This window comes from Anoplophora glabripennis, unplaced genomic scaffold, assembly GCF_000390285.2.
Source record: "Anoplophora glabripennis isolate ALB-LARVAE unplaced genomic scaffold, Agla_2.0 scaffold189, whole genome shotgun sequence".
In the NCBI taxonomy this organism is placed as follows: Eukaryota; Metazoa; Arthropoda; class Insecta; order Coleoptera; family Cerambycidae; genus Anoplophora; species Anoplophora glabripennis.
In genome coordinates, this window is record NW_019416355.1 from 783,523 (window position 1) to 791,805 (window position 8,283).

Consider the following 8,283-nt stretch of genomic DNA (forward strand, 5'->3'; position numbering starts at 1 on the left):
ACTAGGGTTTGCAATCCCGCAGTCTTTTTTTTTCAGCTGGAAATTTGCGGTAAATTCGCTTTTACAGCGGGATCCCGCTGTAATTCCCGCGAGAGATTTAAAAATATATTTATATATGAAAATAATAATGCTATTATTGTGGAATGTTTATATTTAACCAAATGAAATATAAATAATTCTTGGTATTTAAAAATCAACAGATAAGCATTATATAGATTAAAAACTATGTTTATTAACTAAGAATCAACAGGAATCGACACATCAATAATATAATACTTTTGTTATTTTTACATAGATATTATTATGTCTCTAGTTACTTAACGTACTTACTTGTTGCTGTTAAATTACTAAATATAAACATCTAGGTTAGGTTAGTAATTTAATCGTAGTAAGAATTTCTAGAAAAATATTTGCTAGATACTCCGGAATATGACAGTTTAGAGAAAATTGCAAAGAGATATTAGGCATACTTCATTTGGCTGACATTCATTTACTAATTAAGGTAATAACTTGATTTTTTCGGTAACGGCAAACGAAAAACAGATATTTTTTAATGTATTTGAAGAATGTTAGAAAACATTGCAATTTCAATAAAAACGGCGTTGAAAATGTTGTTTTGTCTTTATAAATTTAAGATTTTGCTAGGTAAAACTGCCGTATGTGCAGTATGTGTTACATTTTCAACAGAAATTAATAGAAGAACCAAAACATGTACATCCTATACATGATATTTTGGATGTTCTTACGGGGTTTTTTACTATTTTTTAATATATTGTGTTGCAAATAATATTTAATTGATGTTTAATTTCATACAACGCATGTAAACACATACGAGTTTAATTTGGTAAATACATCGATTTCAACACTTCTGCTAGAGAAGAAAGCCGTATGTGGTCACATGCGGCGTTTATACTATGTACCTCTTAATGAAATACATGTACATAAGTCTGCTAAGTGACAATAATAGAAATTTAAAATGTACAAATTTTTAAATTTAAAGAAACAAAAACGATATTTTTGATATTTATAGATGGGTAATGTATAATGCGATATAGATTTCAAAAATTTAATTTTCTCAATTTGTCACAAAACTGCATATACGATCTTTTTCCGAAGTAGGGCAGTATAGTATAATTAAAGTAACATACAAGAAGACAAAACTATTAGTTACATATAAAATTTTACTTTGTAAACACATTTTTTCTCGAAAATAAACAAACGAATCAAGGAATTTGTTTGAATGATGCAAAGATCTGCCGATTTTAATCCTTTCTTTCGCTCGATTGATCAATGCTATCACAGGGGAACGGGATGCGCACGCAAACCAAATGGGGCGCTCGCGCGCTCCATGTCGCTAAACGGACGTGTTCTATTCAAAAATTTCCCGCGCGGGAATTACCGCACAAATGCGGGAATTCCGCAGGTCTCATTGACATGCGCGAAATTGCTGGAATGCTGTAACGCGGAATGCGGGATTGCAAACCCTAATAGTAACACATCATCAAACAGTCGTCACTCAAAAAGTGCTCCAATCTTCGAATTAAAAACAAGGTACTAGATAATTTAGTTCCCAGTTTATCAAAATGGGCATTCCACGTAAGGGAATCATCAAGAATCACACCGAGTCCCTTTGCAGATTTGCCTTCCGTTATATTCTTACGAGTTGAAAATATTAAATTTACTGTCATTCAGTTTTACTGTCATTCAGTTTTAGATTATTAGCTGAAAACCATTTCTGTGCTTTTGCAGTCATTTCATCGGATAACAAGGAAAGACCGGCCAAATTATAGGCAGACGTAAAGATGGTAGTATCATCGGTAAATAACGTGCTACGAAAAGGTAATAGGAATGGGAACACATCGTTAACATAAATAATAAAAAGCAAGGGCCCCAAAACAGAGCCCTGTGGAACTCAGTGACGCATGTATTCGTGGCCTGAATAAGAATTGTTAAAGCAAACAATTTGTCTACGATTACTTAGGTACGACTGAATTAGTTTTAACGGTACACCCCGAATGCCATAGAAATATAATTTCGGTAGGAGAATAGCGTGCGAAGCACAGTCGAAAGCCCTGGTCAGGTCGCATATAGTGTTACAGAACAGTACTTGCCCCGTTCAAGACTCTCGACTATGTTTTCCACCATTTTACACAAAGCTTCAGTTGTGGATAATTTGCTTCTAAATCCAAATTTGTTCTAGTGAAAAAAGTTATAAGTTTCAAAATAATCCATTAATCTATTTTTCAAAATACGTTCCAGAACTTTTCCAAATAACGGGATAATTAAAATTGGCTCGTTTAGGATTGCCTTTCTTTAAAAGTGGTATGACCTTACTATTCTTAAAACAGTCTGGAAACACCCCATTTGAAAAACATTTATTGGAAAGAACAGTAAGGGGAACGATAATCAAATCACAAATTTGTTTTACAATTGGTGCTTTTATACCATACATATCAACAGCAGATGAATTTTTTAATTCCAAAATAGCATTTCTGACATTATCTGTCGTTACTAGTTTTAAGAAAAATGAAGATTAGTATTTTCTATGGATATTTCGCTCTTGATCAGGAGCTACATCAATATTTGTTTTTTCAAATTTAATTTAAATTCTATACATTTATCTAACCCAAAATACTTCATAAGTGGATATAAATTATTATCAACGCTATTAACATAAATTGATAACGTTGACAGTTTACTATCTTCATATTTTTTTTTGATGGGTAGAAAAATATATATTGCCGAGGCTCTCAATCATGAACAAAATATCAATGGAAGAACTGTTGTTAGCTATGTTTACTAACAGTATTTGCGAACAATGTAATATTAATTACATTTGCAAAGTATGAACATTGTTGGCTAACGAAATTCAGTTTGTTCAACGTCCAAACAATAATGACTAACTCTGTTCGCTGACAGTGCTAACGAACAATGTTAGTAAACTTGTAAACGTTGAATTTTCACTAACAGTCGTAGGAAAATTTGATTCTTAACAATATTATTGGCTAATACAATTTATTGTGAAATATGTGTAGTAGCCAATGCACAACTATATGCACACTGGAACGGTTGCAATGAGAAGGCTTTCCGTCTCTCTTCCACTCATTGATATTAATGGAAGTAATGGAAGAACATAAAATATACCGATTCAATTTTAAATTTAGTACAAATATTTTGGACTAGACAAATATGTATCTTTCTGTAGGTATTAGTAAATTCCTCACAAATAATGTAACGAAGAGAGAAACAAATCCCTCCCACTTATGGCTTCTTTCTCTATGCCCCTGATACAAAGACACTCATAACAAAACACGTAGACTTTCTTCCAGTGCGTATATAGTTCATTGCTACAACCGAACCTATTTATTTAAATTTGGCAGCTAATCTTTACACAGTTGTTTCATTCGGGGCGTTCCTTCTTCCACAAAATTCCACGTAATTTGCTCACGGTCTTAGCTACACACTCTTCGTACTTGTAATAAATTTTCACAGTCTTCACTCGCTCTTCCGTCGTATGGCCCCCATTTTGTCTACCTGCAACGTGTTTACCACAACATGTAACCATGCACAATGCTGCCAACTTTTCAAAATGAATATGGCGCACAATTCAAATCCTGTGTTACTTTTGGGACACCCTTGGGACATGTGTTCAAAAGCGCTTTGATATACAGGGTGCTTAAAATTAATAAGTATAAAAATGTCCCATTCTTCCATAGCTTTAATAATATTAATATTATAAAACAGTTGTTTCAAATAAAAGTTTCGGTAAATCAACCAATAATTTCTTCACATTTTAACATTATTTTCAATTGTCTAGGGCTAGGGTATCCCATTTCTTCTAGGATGAGGTCAAAAATATAGTTATAGTCTATTTTATATATAAATATATTATTATATATATATTATTGTTTATAGTTATTGTTTTGGTATTATTAGTAATGTAATGTAAGTAATGGTGTTGTGTGTTGTTGTATTATGTGATGGTGTGTAAATTTTGTGCGTTTATAATTATTAAATATCCGTTTGGGCGCCTTTTATAATGTAAAATGTCATTTGGGTGTGTTTATATCTAATTTTCCATTGAGCATAGGTTCTGATAAGAAAATTTTATAATAACACTGACAAATATAGACGAATTAGACTTTCTTACCTTATCATTGCTAACATCGCCTCCGGCAGCTTTACTTTGTATAAATAATGTTCACAGTGTAGACAGGATTTTATTAGTGTAGATAGGAATGTTCATTTTCTACACTGTCCCTCAAGAAAAAACACTTTATTTTATCAATAGCATGAGTCCTTACCTCATAGGGGCGGTTCTATGCTCTTTTAATTAACCTTTACTATTTAATTTTTGGTAGGAAGCATTGAATAAAAGCAAAATTTGAAAGATTTACACAAGATGACATTTATTACTTATTTTTCTTTCAATTTCAAACAATCCTTTTGATGAACACAGAAACTAAAATTTTCTTTATATACTTTTACANTCTTGGACAAATCTAGCTTCTGTAGACATAGAATGTACAGTTTTTAAAATAATTAACAATATTGTGTTAAGTAAAAGTAAATAATATAAAATCTATCCGGCACACGTAGTTTGCATAAACACAAATGAGTAAGAGTGAGACAGACTACAGAACACGACTCTATACGACTCGTTTAATTTGGACCGATACCGGATCGTGACGGAAGAGTCAGCCGTCTTTATTTAAGACTGCGTTTTAGTGCATAGAGAATTATTTTGAATTTATATATTTTTTATAGGAAAACTATTAATTAAAAATTTAAAATTTATATGGCAATTGACTTTTTACGATGAAAGGAATTTAATAAGAAAAGAACAAAAAAGTGAAACTTCCCCATTAGTCATTAACCGTACAGCTTTCTTTTGCAACTTAAATATTTTATCGGACGTTGTGCTATTTCCCCAAAGGATTATAGCATAAGTCAAATGAGAGTGAAAAAATGAATAGTAACTAGGGTTTGCAATCCCGCAGTCTTTTTTTTCCAGCTGGAAATTTGCGGTAAATTCGCCTTTACAGCGGGATCCCGCTGTAATTCCCGCGAGAGATTTAAAAATATATTTATACAGGGTGGTCCGAATTTTATGCAGGAAACTTCGAGGACAGATAGATCTCTTTAAAATAATAGGAGTTTGCCTTATAAACATAGGGCTGGAACGGCCTCGTTTTAGAGATACAGGGTGTTGAAGTTGTTAAAAAAATATTATTTTTTGTTTATATCTCAGGAATCTATTAACCGATCTCAATAAAATTTGGTACAAATAATGTACGATAGTAGGCCTTGCATTCCCTAAAATATGAGCTCTAAAGGTTTAGCCAGTGGTGTACAACTGAACAGGGGTCACCCNGTTATGATGTTTTGATATGTGTCATGATGTTCTTGGATCCATGGTCTGTCTGGTGTTTGTTGTGTCATCAAGTAAATTGGAGCTTTATCAGTCACGCTGTTTGGTGTATTGTTGATGTAATATTGTATGTCGTGTAGTTTTTCTTCCCATTGTGAATGGTTGTCATATACAAGTAGTCGTAGAAATTTATTTATTTCTTTTATGTATCTCTCACAAGGGTTGGATGAAGGTTTTCGTATACTAGTAAAGTGTGGATTGATGTCATGTCTGTGCAGGTATTTTATGAAGTGTGTATTATTGAAATATGTAGCGTTGTCTAGTATGCAATTTTGTGGTGTTCCAAATTCGTGTATGTAATGTGTTAAAAATTGTTTTACAGTTTTAGTGTTGGTTTTCTTGCAAGCATATGTTTTTACAAATTTTGAAAAGATGTCTACTATGACGAAAATATGTTTATTGCCTGAATTGCTAGTAATTAAATTGGAAATTAAATCTATGGCTATAGTTTCTAGTGGTTGTGATGCTATGATGGCTTTAGGATATCCCTCGTTGTGTCGGTATTTTTCTTTGCCTAGTTGATATAATTCGCAGGTCTTCAGTTCATTTTTTGTCAGTTGTCTGTCCCTTCTACAATAGTACGTTTCCCTAAATATTTTCCAAGTTTTTGAAATTCCGATGTGTCCATATTTTAGATGAATTTTCCAAACAAGTTGTCTTGCCAAATGTTCCGTTACTACATATAATTCATTGTCTTGTAATGTTCGTAAATAAATGTCGTTTTGTAACATTGATTTTGATTTTCTGTCAAATTAGTTTGGTCTTGTTTTATTGTTTGTAATGAAAATAGTCCATCTTCGTTTTTTAGTCTGTTCACTCCTATGAATACCTTCTTGTCATCTCTAACTGTCTTATCTGTCTCGTCTATTCTTGTTAACGCGTCTGCTACTTTATTTGTCTTGCCTGGAATGTACTTGATTTCAAAATCATACTCTTGGAGTAGTAACGCCCATCTGTGTATACGATTGTTACCATACTTGTGTTTTAAAATAGATGTTAGTGCTTGATTGTCGGTTTCTATATAGAATTTGTTTCCCAGTAAGTAAAATCTAAGTTTATTAATGCAAAATATAATACTTGCAAGTTCTAGTTTACTTACGCTGTAGTTTCTTTCGTGTCTTTTTGTAATTCGTGATATGAATGAAATTGGTGTTTCGTGTGTATCAGTTTGTTGTAATAATACTCCTGCAAAACGTTGTGTCGATGCGTCAGTTCGTAAGATAAATGGTCTGTCATAATTTGGATGGTATATTTTTAGATTGTTAATGAATGTCTTTTTAATCGTCTGAAAAGCTTGTTCTTGTTCGTCCGTCCATCTCCAATTTACTTCTTTTCTTAGAAGTGTCAGTAAAGGTAATTCAAGAAAAATCCGCGAAGTGTCTTTAAATTCGTCGGTCTCGTATAATTTTGAATCGTGTCTACCCTGTCTTTGTCCATCTCTATTCCTGTCACGCAAATTTTGTATCCCAAATATTTTACTTCAGTCTTTATGAATTCACATTTTTGTATATTAATTTTAAGTCCTGCTCTGTCTAATTTGTATAAAACTGTTTCCAGGTGTTGTATGTGTGTTTCAATGTCATGTGAGAAAATTAAAATGTCATCAATATAATGTAACACAAAATCATCATATTTGTTGAGAATTTGATGTAAAGCTCGTACTAAAGCTGCGCAAGCGCTTTGCAAACCAAAAGGAACTACCTTGAAGTTAAAGACTTCGCCATCTACAATGAATCCAGTATATTTTCTGCTGTCTTCATGAAGAGGTATAAGTGAAAAACTGTGCTTTAGGTCTATTTTAGTAAAAATATTTGCTTTGGTAATTCGGCCTAGAATTGCATCGATAGAAATCGGGGATTCATTTTGTGGAACTGTATGTCGATTAATGTTTCTAGCATCTAGACATAATCTAATGTCACCATCTTTTTTTTTAAAACTACTAGTGGATTGATATACGGTGTAGTGCTTCGTTCAATTATGTTATCAGATATTAAATTTTCTATCTCTTTCCTTACATCATTTTTGTACTTATATGGTATTGGATAATTTTTGGATTTGAAATTTTCAACATTCTTTACTTCTATCTTATGAACATAATTCTTAGCTTTTCGAGTCTCTTTTTGAATCAACTTATCATACTTTCCCACTAACTTTCTCACTCTCTCCTCATATTCTTTATCACACTTTATATTCACTTTATTCACATCATCAATAATTTCATCTTCATCATCATACCTTAATAAATTATCATTCTCATTTATTTCAATAAATTCATTTTTATTATTATTATATTCTTCATCACCTCCTTCCACATCTATCTCATTCATTCGCCTACATTTTATCTTACCTACATTCTTCACTCTAGCTAATATTTTACATTCTTCCTCACTCTCCATATTTTCAAAATTTATCCAACTGTCATATATTTTTAATTTTCTGATTTCATAATCTATTTTTATTTTATGTTTTGATAACTGATCAGAACCAATCACTACTTCGTGTTCTAGAAATGGGACTATAAATAATTATAAATTTACTTTAATATCATTGAATTCAAAAATTACATTGAACATTTTATTTGACGTGTAAAGTTTTTTATTATTAGCTCCAACTAGTGTTATCTGAGATGTTTTAATGACATTGTTATGATAATTTGGAAATTGTTTACATAACTTTTCGCTAATTAAAGAAATTTCTGAACCACTATCGATTAATGCTAAATTTTGAAAATCGTGATATTTAAATTTTATGAATACTAAATTAATTTGTTTATTTTTTTCTAGATTGTTTTCCACTCTATGATCTACATGTATGAATTCCCTGGGATGTTCTAGTCTACAGATTTTTAGATT